The following is a 17695-nucleotide window of genomic DNA, read 5'->3' on the forward strand; positions in this document are numbered from 1 at the left end:
AAAACTTTTATCTTTCCCAAAATTTTATACATATTTAGGACTTTACCAGTTAGCTTTCCGCGCCAAACCATTGATAGAGCTCAAGAGCTCATCCGACTATTTATTTGGAAAGGTAAAAAAGCAAGAATATCTGCAGACTTGATGTACAAAAATAAAAAACATGGGGGCGCAGGACTGCCCAACATATACGCTTATTATCAGGCCTCGCTCATCAAACAGAGCTGGCATTCGTTTACTGAAAACATGACACATCCAGCTTGGTATGGCTTGGAGAGAGATGCTAGTGATAGAGGTTCCATTCAAAAACTTTTCTTTCACTTCCTTCTGCAAAAGCCCAGTGCGAACTCATCTCATCCTATATTCCGGCCAATAATCTCAGCCTGGAGGGATCTCATTAAGCCGACTAAAAATATCAAAAAAGCAGAGCAAATCTTAAAGTTGCCTCTATCTTCATTGGCACTGATGGATGATCTCCAGATACCGGAGGTTTGGGGGAAATCTGGAATTAAAAGGGTGGGGGATGTTATTAGTGGAGTGGAGTTCCTGAAATTCGGTGAGATCAGGGTTAAATATAATTTACCGTCATCTGAGCTAGTCTTTTACACCATGTTGAAAGACAGAATTTGGAAATTCATAAAAGGGAAGACTTTGAATTATGAAATGCTATCTTCACTACTGTGCAACCTTAAAAATAAAAACCTCTGGAGTCTGCGTAATTTGTATAGATCTGTTGTCAAAGACCTAACGAGCCACAAAAACATATACATGAAGAGATGGGAGTCCGATTTTGGTGCTGATATCCGTCTCGAGAACTGGAACGATGCCATCAAAAACACTTACAATTCCAACATATCAATGGGTCTTCATGAGAGTTATTTCAAATTGTTAAATAGATGGTACTATACCCCGACGAGGTTATCGCATTTTAACACAGAGCTATCTTCCTTGTGCTGGAGAGATTGTGGACACCAAGGGAACCTCTACCATATTTTCTGGGGTTGTTCAAAAATCAAAAACCTCTGGCTTCAAGTCACACAGCACATTAACCTCATTGCTAAGGACTTCATAATTACACCCGAAAGAGCACTTCTTTCTTTAGACATGGAACAATTTGATGATTCGGTAAGACACATTATCATACACATCCTCTTAGTGACCAAGACCATGTTAGCACAATGGTAGAAGAAAGCAGAGGTTCCCAAGTTTTCAGACATACTTGACAAGATAGGCCAACACAGCGATTTAGAACGCAGATTTGCGATCAACAACAATCACATTCACAAATACTCAAAAAAATGGAAGACCTGGAACAACAAATTTCATATCAACTAGACTTAACAAGAGGCACTATATTTTGAAGTTTAAACCTGGGCGCTTTAGTACTGGGAGCTATATCTCCTTCCAAGAATGTTACCCCATAATAAGGATTGTCGATTTTTTTTTTTTTTTCTTTTATGTTGTTATTCGATATATGTTATTCTATGCCTGTTTGTGGGTTCTCTAGTTTTTAAATTTTTTTTCCGTACCTGTACAAGGTTGTTTATTCCCCACTCCCTTCCCTCCCTTCCTACCTTCCTTTCCCTACCCTGTTTATTTCCAAAAAAACAATAAAATTATTTGAAACTCTTATATATTGGAGATATTATTGTGTTATTTTCTCTGAGTGGACACAGTTTCATGTTTTTTTTTAATTGTGTTTTAATTGTATTTGTGTACCAATAAAATTGTTGTATATTGTTGTGGTGTGCATATTTTCCAGTAGTGTTTTCTTTTCTTTTTTGTTCATCTCTCTCCTTTTACTACTGTGTATGCACCCCTGCATTACTATTTTTTATATAGTGTGGTGCGCTGGGTCCTCTTTTCATTACGCAGGAGCCCACGCATTTTTTTTTTAAATAGCAGTTGTTGTTTGGTTGCAGTCTATGTAGGTCCATCCTGTTAAGGCTCTTACATAGGTTGGTTACCATGTGTGTATTTGTGTGTTTGTTTACCTACCATCTTAGTAATGAAAGTGTCTAGCTGACACCTTTTCATTACTAAACCTAGGGCTAGGTGTTAATGACAGCTGCTGACACCAAGCCCTAGTCCCATTTCTCTGATGCTACTGAATCAGAATGAAAAAGGTGGTGTTGAACCAAAAAATTACATCAGAAAACTTTAAAAAAAATCTTTATTTAGCTTAAAAAAAGCCTTCATTGCTGTACAAAAACGCATGCAAAAAACACATGCAAGGATGCATACAAAACTGCGGCAAAATGCGTGTTTTTGCTGTGAAGAGATGCAGAAACCTTGCAGAAATTTCTGCAAGCAAATGCTTAACATGCGCACATACTCTTAAGCTCCAATAATACATGCAGTTTTTTGCAGAGTTTTTGAAAACCAAGTGTGGACCATAAAGGAGGCAATGTGAAAAGGAAGACTTTAATTTTTTCCAACTCCACACCACACCTTGGATAAAAATTGCTCAAAACTGCATGTGTGAACAGAACACAAGAAAGAATAAAAGAGAATGACTTGCATGCTTATCCATCCACTTCTTATAAATGCAGGATTCTCAAAAAGTCAGACTTCAAACAGACACACAACCTGATTCACATTCAGAAAATAAGCTAAGATTCACTTCAGAATTAGCGGCAACGGCTTTGGACTGAATGGAATAATGTCAAGGACCTGTTCACTTGAGAACAAAAATTCTGATGTACTGTTTTGTGTTGTAACATTTGTTGACTCAGTGTTATCACTATCTCCCATGAAAGGTCCTTTCATAGAAAATAAATGCATGTTGTACATGACTTTTGGATTGGGGACAGACACTATCTCCATCTTAAAACAATAACTACAGTAAACTTTCAGGGCACCAATGACCATATATTCCTCACTACTGTGCTTCACCACAGTGCCCGTCCCTGACTGACATTACCAGTACAACATCCTTGAGGCTGGCCACCAAAACCAAGCCTACTCACCACCATGAAGTTTTATATCTTCTATTAGTTATAATAATGAGTCCACCTTAATTTGTCTGCAACTTTCATCTGACTCTTAAGGTATTGTCACACTTAGCGATGCACCAGCGATCCCGACCAGCGATATGACGCGGTCAGGATCGCTGGTGCATCGCTAAGTGGTCGCTAGTGAGCTGCCTAACAGGCAGATCTTACCAGCGACATCGCTGGGGAAGGGGGTCGCTACTTACCTGTCACACTAGGCGATCCTGCGTCCTCCCGCCCGGCTCCACGCTCGTCGCTCGTCTCTCAACAGGAAGCGCCGCAGGAAGCTGACGACAAGAAACGGTCCAGGCCGTTCTCGCGCGATCAGCGATAATCAGCGGGGGAGCCGGTCAGAGGTAAGTATCACACACAGCGATATCGCTAGCAATATCGCTATAACGTCACAAGTTATTGCGATATTGCTAGCGATATCGCTTAGTGTGACAGGCCCTTTAAACTGCAAAGCTGTGACGGGTTATAAATTCCAAGCCACATATGACACTTTTAGCCTTTTTTTTTTATAAATCACTTTAGTAAGCTGGGAATAGGCATATTGTCCTTGATGTTAATGTATTTGATTTTACCTTTATCTGCTCCCACTGGCATAAGACCACCAGGAATAGGCATATTTCCCTTCGTGTTAATGCACTTTATTACTTTACCCTTTGTCACTCACACAGACTCAAGGGCACCCAGATTAGGCACATTTTTGTTCATTTTAATGCACTAGATTACTGCATTGTCCCAACGACAACCTTGAAAGAAAAAGGAGTTGGTCAATATAAACAGTCAAAATCTGTACCTCAGAATTCTCAAGTCACATGAAAAAAGAGGGTCCATGAAGCTACAGATTGTATTAAAAAGCATGCCTACTAGTGATGAGCGAGTGTACTCGTTGCTCAGGTTTTCTGAGCACGCTCGAGTGACCTCTGAGTATTTTGGCGTGCTCGGAGATTTAGTTTTTGTCGAAGTAGCTGCATGATTTATGGCTAATAGTCAGCCTGAATAAATGTGGGGATTCCCTAACAAACAGGCATTCCTCACATGTATTCAGCCTGTCCAGGCCTGTCCAGCAGCCACAAATCATGCAGCTGAGATGACGAAAACTAAATCTCCGAGCACACCAAAATACTCGGAGGACACCCGAACATGCTCGGGTAAACCCGAGCAACAAGTATACTCACTCATCACTAATGCCTACCTCTTTTTCTTCTCCGCTCTAGCTGCTCTTTCTAGCTCGGAGGAGCCAATTAATTTTGTAGGCAAGCAAAATATGATTACCATTACCCCAGAGACTTTACCCTAACAGGGTCTTACAAGATATAAATGCTGCTGGAGACCAGGGAGCCATACCTAAGATGCTTACCCCTCCATACCAGAGAGCTATACCTGAGATGGTTACCCCTCCACACCAGGAGGTCATACTGTGATGGACAGCCCTCCAAAAAAGTGGTCCATACTTGAGATGGTTACCCCTGCTAACCAAATTAGAAGTAACTTCAAAGACCCACTACAAAGGAAAATCAAAGAACTGCTTTTTTTTGTATATGTATTATACAGATACAAATAATGACCAGTAATAGTGTATCCACATGGCAGCTTATTGCAAAGTTTAATTGAAAAAGTAGGTATCTTCCACTAATCAACACTAATTTTGAGAACTCTTTTACCCCCACAACCATTTTCCAAAAAAACAAAATGTATAAGATGTGGGATAAGTGAGGATGAAACACCATGTACTCACCTGTGCTTAGTAACAATAGAAATCCCATATAGACTACTAAAAGTTAGAGGAGGTGGGGACAAATTTGTTTCAACCACCCCTGGATAAAAACTACATCAACTTTGTCAAAGTGGCCTGGCGTGCCGTGAAACGCGCTTCACTGCCGGGCTCCCCTCCTCCCTCTTTACCCTCTGGTAAGCTCCTAATGTTTTGGACATTTGCATGGGATATTTATCTGCTCTTTTTTATGCTGAACAACCATTAGGGTGTATTGTGGATGCCCCTTTTTTTTACTATGTTCCGGGACTTTCATTTATTTATGAGGCCACTAGGCATTATGCATTCATAGAGATATATGCATCCCGGATATGTAGTTATATATGGGGCTTGCCAAATTTTTGGGTATTTACCATCTCGGTGGGAGGGGTGGGTTGCTGTGGGTGTGTTTCATCTGCATTTGGATTGTCACCTTATTACCATGACTTTGTGCACTTTATTTGATATTGAATAAAATCAATTGTTATTTTTGGTATTTCATCGTTTGCTCCTTTTTCTTCCGGTTTCGAAAACTCACCTGTGCTTGCTGGGTGGTGGACTACAACTGCTATATATTCCAAGTGAGGGCTGCTGAGCGGACAGAGGGCTGCCTTTAAGAACAGGGCTGAGTGCATAGTTATACACAATATCATAGTTTAACTCAAGAGCATAGTTTAGTGTTTTTTTCTGATTTATCTGAACTTTTTATCCCCATTTAGTATGTGCTCCATGGACAATGATACCCGGTGTGTATCTTGTGAGATGTATGCATGCCTTGAACAGCCAATTGAGGGTGAATATATCTGCGCTTGAAATATGCCTGTTTGGCTGATTTTGGGAATGCAAGCCCAGGAGTGGGATCACTACAGCAGAATGTTGCTCCTAGCAACCAGGAAAACGATTGCTGTAGGAATAAGGGAGATAGGAGTGTAGTAAAACCAGACAGATGTTGGTAAGGGACTCTATATCTAGGAGAACAGACAGGGTCATCTGCCAATGAGACCGTGACTGCCGAACAGTGTGTTGTCTGCCTGGTGTTCGATTTCGACATATTGCAAATCTGATATACAGATTGCTGGGAGGGGCTGGGAAAAACCCAGCAGCCATAGTACATATCGGTACCAATGACAAAGTAAGAGGGAGTTGGAAGGTCCTTAAAAACGATTATAAGGAACTAGGAGAAAACTGAAGGCCAGGAACTACAAGGTGGTGTTTTCAGAAATACTGAAAATGCCACGAGTGTCACTAGAAAGACAGCGGGAGCTTAAGGAAATAAATAAGTGGCTTAGAAATTGGTGCAGGAAGGAACGGTTTGGATTCATGGAGAACTGGGCCGACTTCTCTGTCGGCTACAGGCTCGATGGGGAGGGTGCAGCTGTGCTTGGCGAAAAAATGGTCAGACCGACGGAGGAGCTTTTAAACTAGGTATAGACCCCTTAACGGGTGATAATAATAAAATAATTATAGAGGATAAAGAAAAGGTTGAGATATTAAACAGATACTTTTCATCCGTGTTCAGCAATGAACTGACTGTACCAGGGATCTTTCAACAAGGCGAAAATCAAAGTTCACCACCTGATATAACTAGATTACCACAAGAAGAAGTATGCTTGCGTGTGAGCAAATTAAATATTGACAAATCACTCACCCAGATGGCATTCATCCACGGAAACTGAGGGAATTGAGCTCAGTAATTGACAGATCACTGTATCTTATATTTTTAGACTCTCTTGTAACAGGGATGTGCCACAGGATTGGAGGATGGCTGATGTGGTACCAATAATTAAGAAAGGTAAGAAGGTGGATCCAGGCAACTACCGTCCGGTAAGCCTGAAATCCGTAGTGGGCAAAATTTTTGAGGGCATTATAAGAGATGACCTGCAGAAATATGTTGCAGAGAATAATATAATAATTGAAAACCAGTACGGATTCATGAAAATAGGTCGTGTCTAACATGTTGGGTTTCTATGAGGAGGTAACTACAAATCTGAATGTTAGTAATACAGCTGCAGTAATTTATCTGGACTTTGGAAAGTCATTTGATACTCTATCAAATAACAGCCTTATACTGAAGCTACAGAGGCAAGGACTGGGGAAACTATATGCAGATGGGTAAAGAAATGGCTAAATGACAGGAAACAAAGAGTATGTTCTCTAAATGGGATATAGTCAGCAGTGGGGTACCGCAGGAATCTGTGCTAGGACCGAATCTTTTAACCTCTTTATTAATGACCTTTTGGACGGGATTGAGAGTAAAGTGTCAGTCTTTGCTGACGACACCAAACTATGTAGGATACTAAAATCTAACCGTGACAGTACAATTTTGCAAAACGTTCTGGATAAGATGTTTGAATGGGCAAACAATTGGCAAATGAGGTTTAATGTAGATAAATGTTGAGTAATGCACCTAGGACGGAGTAATTCTATTGCTTCATATACATTAAATGGGAGTATACTTGGAACTACAGAACAGGAGAAGGACTTGGGTATTCTGGTTACAAGTAATCTGAGCAGCAGTACTCAATGTCAAGCAGCAGCCACAAAAGCAAACACGATTTCAGGATGTATAAAAAGACAACGTAAATCCCCCGATCCCAATGTATTATTACCCCTTTATAAATCACTTGTGAGGCCACTTCTGGAATATGGGATCTAGTTTTCGGCTCTACTCTTAAAAAAGGTCATTCAGAAATTTGAGTCAGTTCAAAGGCGGGCAACTAGATTATTACAAGGTATGGAAGTCCTCTCATATGATGAGAGGTTGGAAAAGTTGGGCTTGTTTAGCTTAAAAAAAGATGCCTCAGAGGGGATCTCATTTACATGTATAAATAAATGTGTGGTCTGTACAAAGGTCTGACGCATGACTTATTCCTTCCAAGGACCATACTAAGGACCAGGGGGCACTCATTACAGGTAGAAGAAAGGCCATTCCAACAGCTAAACAGGAAAGGGTTTTTTTACAGTTAGATCAGTCAGAATGTGGAATGCCCTACCACAGGAGGTAGTAATGGCAGACACTATAACAGCTTTTAAAAAAGGGTTGGTTGATTTGCTCAATATACATAACATTGCGGGTTATAGTAAATTTAGTGACAAAATGAACAATTGGTGGAGACAGATTGAACTTGATGGAGCTATGTAACTATGTACATACGAAAAAGACTGCAAAAATTACCTGCATGGCAGGGTTCCAAGACAAAAACCACTGCTGAGCAATAAGAACATAAAATCTTGTCTCAGTTTTACCAGAAAACATCTTGATGATCCCCAAGACTTTTGTAAGAATACTCTGTGGGCTGATGAGACAAAAGTTTAACTTTTTGGAAGGTGTATGTACTATTACATGTGGTGTAGAAGCAACACAGCATTTCAGAAAAGGAACATCATACCAACAGTAAAATATGGTCGTGGTAATGTGGTGGCCTGGGGCTGTTTTGCAGCTTCAAGACCTGGAAGTCTTGCTGTGGTAAATGGAACCATGAATTCTGCTGTCTACCAAAAAATCCTGAAGGAGAATGTTCGGCTATCTGTTCGTGACCTCAAGCTGAAGCGCACTTGGGTTATGCAGCAGGACAATGATCCAAAACACACCAGCAAGTCCACCTCTGAATGGCTTAAGAAAAACAAAATTGAGACTTTGGAGTGGCCTAGTCAAAGTCCTGACCTTAATCCGATTGAGATGCTGTGAAATGATCTTAAAAAGATGGTTCATGCTCGGAAAGCCTCAAATGTCACTGAATTACAACAATTCTGCAAAGATGAGTGGGCTACAATTCCTCCAGAGCATTGTAAAAGAGTCACTGTCAGTTATTGCAAACGCTTGATTGCAATTGTTGCTGCTAAGGTTGGTCGAACCAGTTATTTGGTTTAGGGGGCAATAATGTTTTCACACAGGCCCTGTAGGTTTTGATTGCTTTTTCCCTTAATAATAAAGACCTTCATTTAACCCCTTAGTGATGGAGCCAATTTGCAGCTTAATGACCAGGCCAATTTTTACAATTCTGACTACTGTCACTTTATGAGGTTATAACTCTGGAACGCTTTAACGGATCCCGCTGATTCTCAGAGTGTTTTTTCATGACATATTTTTTACTTCATGGTAATGGTAAAATTTCTTCGATATGACTTGTGTTTATTTATGAAAATAGCGGAAATACGGCAAAAAAATTGAAACATTTTGCAATTTTCAAATTTTTATTTTTATGCCGTTAAATCAGAGATATGTCACAAAAAATACTTAATAAATAACATTTCCCACATGTCTGCTTTACATCAGCACAATTTTGGAAACAAAATTTTTTTTTGTTAGAAGGTTATAAGGGTTAAAAGTTGACCAGTGATTTCTTATTTTCAAGAAAAATTACAAAACCTTTTTTTAGGGACCACATCACATTTGAAGTCATTTTGAGAGGTCAATGTGACAGAAAATACCCAAATTGTACACCATTCAAAAAACTGCACCCCTCAAGGTGCTCAAAACCATATTCAAGAAGTTTATTAACCCTTTATGTGCTTCACAGGAACTGACACAATGTGGAAGGAAAAAATTAACATTTAACTTTTTTTACAATCATTTTATTTCAGAACCAATTTTTTTTATTTTCACAAGTGTAAAAAGACAAAACAAGCCACAAAATTTGTTGTGCTATTTCCCCTGAATACGCTGATACCCCATATATGGGGGTAAACCACTGTTTGGGCGCACGGCAGGGCTTGGAATGGATGGAGCGCCATTTGACTTTTTCAATGCAGAATTGGCTGGAATTGAGATCGGATGCCATGTTCTGTTTGGAGAGCCCCTGATGTGCCTAAACAGTAGAAACCCCCCAACAAGTGACCCCATGTTGGAAATTAGACCCCTTAAGGAACATATCTAGATGTGTGGTGAGCAATTTGAACCTCCAAGTGCTTCACAGAAGTTTATAACGTAGAGCCGTGAAAATAAAAAAATCATACTTTTTCCACAAAAATTATCTTTCAGCCCCCAAATTTTTATTACAAGGGTAAGAGGAGAAATTAGACCCCAAAAGTTGTTGTCTGAGTATGCCCATACCCCATATGTGGGGGTAAACCACTGTTTGGGCGCACGGCAGAGCTCAGACGGGAAGGAATGCTGTCTGACTTTTTCAATGCAGAATTGGCTGGAATTGAGATTGGATGCCATGTCGCCTTTGGAGAGCCCCTGATGTGCCTAAACAGTGAAAACCCCCACAAGTGACACCATTTTGGAAACTAGACCCCTTAAGGAACTTATCTAGCTGTGTGGTGAGCACTTTGAACCCCCAAGTGCTTCACAGAAGTTTATAATGTGGAGCAGTGAAAATAAAAAAATCATTTTTTTTCCACAAAAATGATTTTTCAGCCCGCTATTTTTTGTTTTCACAAAGTTTCACAGGAGAAGATGGACAACAAAAGTTGTGCAATTTGTCCTGAGTACACTGATACCCCATATGTGGGGGTGAACCTCTGTTTTGGCGCATGGCAGAGCTCAGAAGGGAAGAAGCGCTATTTTGGAATGCAGTTTGATGGAATGTTCTGCGGGCATCATGTTGCTTTTGCAGAGCCCCTGATGTGCCTAAACAAGAAACCCCCCACAAGTGAACCCATTTTGGAATCTAGACCCCTCAAGAAGCTTATCTAGATGTGTGGTGAGCACTTTGAACCCCCAAGTGCTTCACAGAAATTTATAACGCAGAGTCATGAAAATAAAAAATCATTTTTTTTCCACAATGATTTTTTAGGCCCAATTTTTTTTATTTTCCCAAGGGTAACAGGAGAAATTAGACCCCAAAAGTTGTTGTGCAATTTGTCCCGAGTACACTGATGCCCCATATGTTGGGGTAAACCACTGTTTGGGCACAGGTCAGGGCTCAGAAGGGAGGGAGCACCATTTGACTTTTTGAACACAAAATTGGCTGGAATCAATGGTGGCGCCATGTCACGTTTGGAGACCCACTGATGTGCCTAAATAGTGGAAACCCCTCTATTCTAGCTCCAAGTCTAACCCCAACACACCCCTAACCCTAATCCCAACACTAACCGTAATCCCAACTCTAACCCTAATTCCAACCCTAACCCTAATGGAAAAATAAAAATAAATATATTTTCTTTATTTTATTATATTTCCCTAACTAATGGGGTGACAAAGGGGGAGTTATTTACTATTTTTTTATTTTCATCACTGTGATAGGGTTTATCACAGTAGATAGGGTTTATCACAGTGATCAAAATGTACGTTGAATGAATGAATGAAATCTGCCGGCCCGGCAGATCTCGACTGGCGCACTGCGCATGCGCCCGCCATTTTCTAACCGGAAGATGGCGGCGCCCATGGAAGGGAAGCACATGGGCTGAGGACCAACGGGAGGTACCAGGGTGGGGTCGGGGACCCTATTTCTCTCTCGGCTGATGTGCGATCACATCAGAGGAGAGAGAAATTAAATAGCACATAGGTTAATAACGGCAATCGCAAAAGCGGGGTCAGTAAAAAACGACTCAAATCATGTTCTTTGGGGTATCTGCTACCCCAGCAGCCAAGACCCTGGAGAAAGACCAACTCTGGGGGGCGCTATACACTTTTTCCGCTGCACCGTTAATTAACGGCGCTGTGGTTTAAGTACCCTTAACTACCGCCATTAAATGGCGTATTGGTGGTCGTTAAGGGGTTAATAACTGCATTTTGTTGCTTGTGTTATCTTTGTCTAATATTTAAATTAGTTTGATGATCTGAAACATTTAAGTGTGGCACACATGCAAAAGAATAGGGAATAAGGAAGGGGGCAAACACTTTTTCACACAACTGTATTTTCTAGGATGAACCCAGGTTAGAGGACATATATACCAGGAAAGAGCCCATGATGGAGGACATTACTACATAATGAGGAAAGAGGTGCAACTTGTATATTCTTATAGGATTTAGAACATTACAAGGGCCCATACATCTGACCAACATTCGAGGGAGGGACAGTTCCAAATCTTGCACGGGGCCCATCAGATTCTAGTTACCCTTTGTACATATAATGTCTACTTCACAAGCAACCTTAGGTATAATAAACCAGACTAACAACTAAACAAATATTTATTTATTTCATCTTTAGAAGATGAGCTCTGACAAAAAAAAATGTAAATCTGCATATAAAATGTTAAACAGTTCTCTGAGTTAACAGAATTAGTATGTAAAAGCAAAAAGTGCAATGCTTCCTGTGTCCGTATTGTAGATCAAAATATAATTCACATATGTCAATAAAGAGATAATAAAAACAACTAAAACAAAGATAAAATGAGGAGTTTGGATGAGATTGAGCAAATGCTGAAGTTAATAAAGTGCATGCTTAGATACAACTTAGAGCAGGTTCACTCCACACTCAAGCATCAGCTGTAACTTGTTTGACAAGTGACAGTAAATATGTATGCCGCAGAAATATCCACCTGTATGCCTGTACAAAACTGTACACTTGTCACTGTCTAATTTAAGAAAAAGGCAAAAAGTAGGAGAAAGAACGGAGTATAGAGTAAATGGAATAAAAAAAAGTACAAATTTTATTAGAATGTAATTAAGTCCATTAAAAACATGACAATAAGACAAGACAAGCACCAAAGTAATGGAGATCTATAGAGTTTAAAATGGTTTTGTTATGGTGGTTTACTACTGAGTAATACCGCCATTTGCATTTAAAATGCTATTGGGCTCTTCTTTGTGTGTACTAATTTAAGAAAAACAGACTTTTTTTTCCCTGTGGGCAAAATCATATTTGGCTGTGTTAGTTACCATTGTATGTATTACCTTAATGCACTGTGAACCTTGCCTAACTGAAGTCTAGCTATTATAACTTTGATTGTAATTTTTTTAATAAATAATACAATAAACATAAAATGTACAATAACTTTTCAATGTAGAGGCTTAAGTTAAGATTGATGTAACATTATGAAAATTATAAAGGCTATGGTCCATATTTGCAATCCATTTTCTTACTGTTCTAGATCATGCAATGAGCATCCTAAACTTTGCCCTCCTGCAGTTGCCAATAGCTGCAACTTCATAATTGTATGTATGCAACCACTATGCAAATCAATGTGTCTTCATCAAACACAATAAAAATAAACTGTAGCGTGAGCCAAAATCATTTGTTACTTTATTCGTCTTTCCGATTTTCTTGCTAAGGATAGCTGTCCAGAGAGTGGCCCATGATTACTGGAAGTAATCATGGGCCACCTCAAGTAGCTTGGATTGTGTGCTTGTCCACTCTTCCTCCAGACTCTTGGACCTTGATTTCTAAGGTCTAGTGTGAAGTTTCCACAATCAGTGATGGTTTGGGGAGCCATGTCATCTGCTGGTGTAGGTCCACTGTATTTTATCAAGACCAAAGTCAGCGCAGCCATCTACCAGGAAATTTTAGAGCACATCATGCTTCCCTCTGCTTTTTGGAGATGGAATTTTCATTCTCCAGCAGGACTTTGCACCTGTCCACACTGCCAAAAGTACCAATACTTGGTTTACAAACAGCAGTATCACTGTGCTTGATTGGCCAGCAAACTCGCCTGACCTTAATCCCATAGAGAATCTATGAGGTATTGTCAAGAGGAAGATGAGAGACACCAGACTCAACAATGCAGAGGAGCTGAAGACTGCTATCAAAGCAACCTGGGATTCCATAACACCTTAGCAGTGCCACAGGCTGATAGCCTCCATGCCATGCCGCATTAATGTAGTAATTGATGCCAAAGGAGCCCCGACCAAGTATTGAGTGCATTTACTGAACATATATTTCAGTAGGCCAACATTTCGGATTTTAAAATCATTTTTCATGCTGGTGTTATAAAGTATTCTAATTTACTGAGATAATGACTTTTGGATTTTCATTTTTGTAATGACTCTATATTATATATGAGTTTCACTTTTTGATTGAACAACTGAAATAAATTAACTATTTGATGATGTTCTAATTTTTTGAAATTGACCTGTATATTGTCTAGAGTTAGGTTCAGACACTGTATATAGGAACTAGTCTCAAAAGCTGCAAAGAAATCTGCATGGAATTCTTAGGCTATGTGTACACATAGTGAAAGGTGCTGTGGATTTGGAAAAATCCGCAGGTCAAAAGACCTGCGGCTTACCTGCGGATTAGCCTGCGGCTTCACACCTCTACAATGGCGAAGGTGTGCATGTGCACAGCGTTTTTCATTTTACCTTTGAAAACAATGGTACTGTACAACGCAGCTAAATTTGCTGCTGGTCCGCAGAGCCAGAAACGCTGAAGATCCGCAGCAGAATCCGCAACATGTGCACATAGCCTTAGAAATTTCACTAGAGATGAACTAATCAATTTACATGACACTTGTCCATAGTCCACGGCCGCCAGGCAGATACCCTCCAAACCACCTTCATCTTCATGTATGACATCGCATACAGGCATACAAATCAGAAGTGCTGGGGATTTTGGCATGTAGGAGGCGGTTCACATGTCTCCAAGTAGATATAGACCACTGATGGAGCCACTGGACCATGGTCCTGGGAAAGTATTCACTCATCTATAGATTTCACCTGTGGATGAGATTTTCAGTGGTGAAATAGATAGGAAAAAAATGCATATGAGATAGGATATGTGAGGATGTGAGGATAATGTGCAAGAATCAGTGACGAAGTTGAAGTTACGCAGGGGATGGATATTTCAGCAAGACAATGATCCAAAACACCGCTCCAAATCTACTCAGGCATTCATGCAGAGGAACAATTACAATGTTCTGGAATGGCCATCCCAGTCCCCAGACCTGAATATCATTGAACATCTGTGGGATGATTTGAAGCGGGCTGTCCTTGCTCGGCGACAAACAAACTTAACTGAACTGGAATTGTTTTGTAAACAGGAATGGTCACAAATACCTTCATCCAGGATCCAGGAACTCTTTAATAGCTACAGGAAGCGACTAGAGGCTGCTATTTTTGCAAAAGGAGGATCTACGAAATATTAATGTCACTTTTATGTTGAGGTGCCCATACTTTTGCACCGGTCAAATTTTGTTTAAATGCAGATTGCACATTTTCAGTTAGTATAATAAACCTCATTTGAATCCAGAAATATAACTGAGTCCATCAGTTATTAGATATATGAAACTGAAATAGCTTTTGCAAAAACCAAAATTGTTATAAAGAAAAAAGATTAACATTAATAGGGGTGCGCAAACTTTAACATATGACTGTATGCATAAAGGGACGCATCACGATGAGGTCACATTTATATAAAGAGTCATTTAAGTCTCATAAAATGGAAAAAGGAAAAAAAGAAAAAATGAATGTCAAAAAAAAATTATTTCATGTATATAAGTTTATTAATATAAGACACGTAATTCATATCCGGTCACTGATAGAACCAGATAAGTGAATACCATATTCCCGCGATTAGGTCTGCAGAGACATAAAAGAAAAGAGACAAATGGAATTAATTATTATGTAAAAAAAGAATTTTTAACAGTGTCAGATCGCACCATCCGTCATTGTATGAGCCTAAGTGGACTTCATGGGAGACGACTAAGGAGGACACCATTGTTGAAAAAAAAATCATAAAAAAGCCAGACTGGAATTTGTCAAACTACAAGTTGACAACACACAAAGTTTCTGGGAGAATGTTCTATGGACAGATAAGACAAAAATGGAACTTTTTGGCAAGGCACATCAGCTCTATGTTCACAGACGGAAAAATGAAGCATATCAAGAGAAGAACACTGTTCCTACTGTGAAACATGGATGAGGCTCTGTTATGTTCTGTGGCTGCGTTGCTGCATCTGGCACAGGGTGTCTAGAATCTGTGCAGGATACAATGAAATCTCAAGACTATCAAGGGATTCTAGAGAGAAATGTGCTGCCCAGTGTCAAAAAGCTTGGTCTCAGTCGCAGGTCATGAGTCTTGCAACAGGATAATGACCCAAAGCATACAGCTAAAAACACTCAAGAATGGCTAAAAGAAAAACAATGGACTATTCTGAAGTGGCCTTGTATGAGCCCTGACCTAAATCCTATTGAGCATCTTTGGAAAGAGCTGAAACATTCCATCTGGAAAAGGCAACATTCAAACACGAGATAACTGGAGCAGTTTGCTCTTGAGGAGTGGGCCAAAATACCTGTTGAGAGGTGCAGAAGTCTCATTGACAGTTACAGAAATCAATGGATTGCAGCTATTGCCTCAAAAGGTTGTGCAAAGGTTGTGCAACAAAATATTAAGTTAAGGGTACCATCATTTCTGTCCAGGCCTATTTCATGAGTTTCATTTTTGAAAAAATTCTGTGGAAGCATGGTTGAAAAGCAATGTCAGACTTTAATTTGTTCATTTTCATAGATATTTTAGTTATTATTACTTTTGTCACATTCAAGTTATTTCTGTGACATTGTAGGTTTTTCTATCATTAAACCAGGGGTACCAACAATTTTGACTACGTGTGTAGATTTAACAGGCAACTATTCTTTAATCAATTAAATCTACTGTTGCGGCATTATGAAATTCTGCAGAAAAATAATTTTACCCTTTCCAGCGAACACAATACCAGTAATGAATAAGCCATGTTCCATGTTAGCCCACCATCTCCTGTCATTTTGTATAAGCTAGTTTTACTATAGTCTCTTACTTAAGTGATCCTTAGAGAAATTCAGTGCTGATGTATGTTTATGTAGCATATTGGTATTACTATAGTCAGAAGAACCTATGTCTTACACTTGATAATGTGTCTCTGTATGCACAGAATCCCCCACAGGTCTGGCCATTTCAGCAAGAAGAGCTAATGAAGATGTTAGAGCATACAGGTCCACAGTATATTTCCACAATAAAGGGGGACTGGATTGGACTCTATAGTCAAGGTAGGTGTAGCAACCCTGCTGGCATCACTGCATGGTCTCCCATCCCCCTCACACCAACTTACTTTCTGCTTCAAGCCATGCTGTGAATTCTGTCTGTTGCCAGCTCTGTGCCTCTGCTCTCCATTGGGTGCACCTGTGTAATCTGTCCCTGACCAATCACCTGGAGCCCTTGACTATTTAGTTTCGCCACTCCCACTGAAACATTGCCTGTGCAATGTCTAATCTCAGTTAGTATCTTGCTGCTGAGAAAGCCAGGCCCTGTTCTGTGTATCTCCTTCTCTGTAGGAATACTCTGTCTCGCTTTGTACCTTGTCCGCCTGCCAGGAGGCTGAATATCCTGGCCCTTGAGTCTTGTTCCCAGTACCTTGTCTGTACTCTGTCCGCCTGCCAGGAGGCAGAATATCCTGGTCCTTGTGTCTTTGTCCCGGTGTCTCTGTCTGAACTCAGTCTTACCTCTGTCAGTCTCCTTGTTTGTGGTTCCTTCTCTGCCGTGTCTTTCCTTGTGTCCTCCCTATCTGTGCATCTGCACCCTCGCAGCTTTAACTGTGCATCTGCACCCTCGCAGCTTTAACTGTACATCTGCACCCTCGCAGCTTTATCTGTGCATCTGCACCCTCGCAGCTTTATCTGTGCATCTGCACCCTCGCGGCTCTGCCTGCTCCGCACCCTCGCGGCTCTGCCTGCTCCGCACTCCTGCGGCTCTGCCTGCTCCGCCACTCCTGCAGCTCTGCCTGCTCCGCACTCCTGCGGCTATGCATGCTCTGCACTCCTGCGGCACTGCCTGCTCTGCACTCCTGCGGCTCTGCCTGCTCCGCACTCCTGCGGCTCTGCCTGCCTGCATCTCCTGTGTGAACAGGTTCAAACCTGTTCTCTCCTATACCACTCCTTTCTGCCTATATCCATACCTGCATCTCCTGTGTGAACAGGTCCAAACCTGTTCTCTCCTATACCACTCCTTCCTGCCTATATCCATACCTGCACCTCCTGTGTGAACAGGTCCAGATCCTGTTCCAGCATACACCACTCCCTCCTGCCTACACCTGCTGTGTGAACAGGTCCCTACCTGCTCCCTCTGATACCACGCCAATCTGTCCTGTGTCT

Source organism: Dendrobates tinctorius, unplaced genomic scaffold (assembly GCF_039654945.1).
Source record: "Dendrobates tinctorius isolate UK_male_01 unplaced genomic scaffold, ASM3965494v1 ptg000066l, whole genome shotgun sequence".
Classification (NCBI taxonomy): domain Eukaryota; kingdom Metazoa; phylum Chordata; class Amphibia; order Anura; family Dendrobatidae; genus Dendrobates; species Dendrobates tinctorius.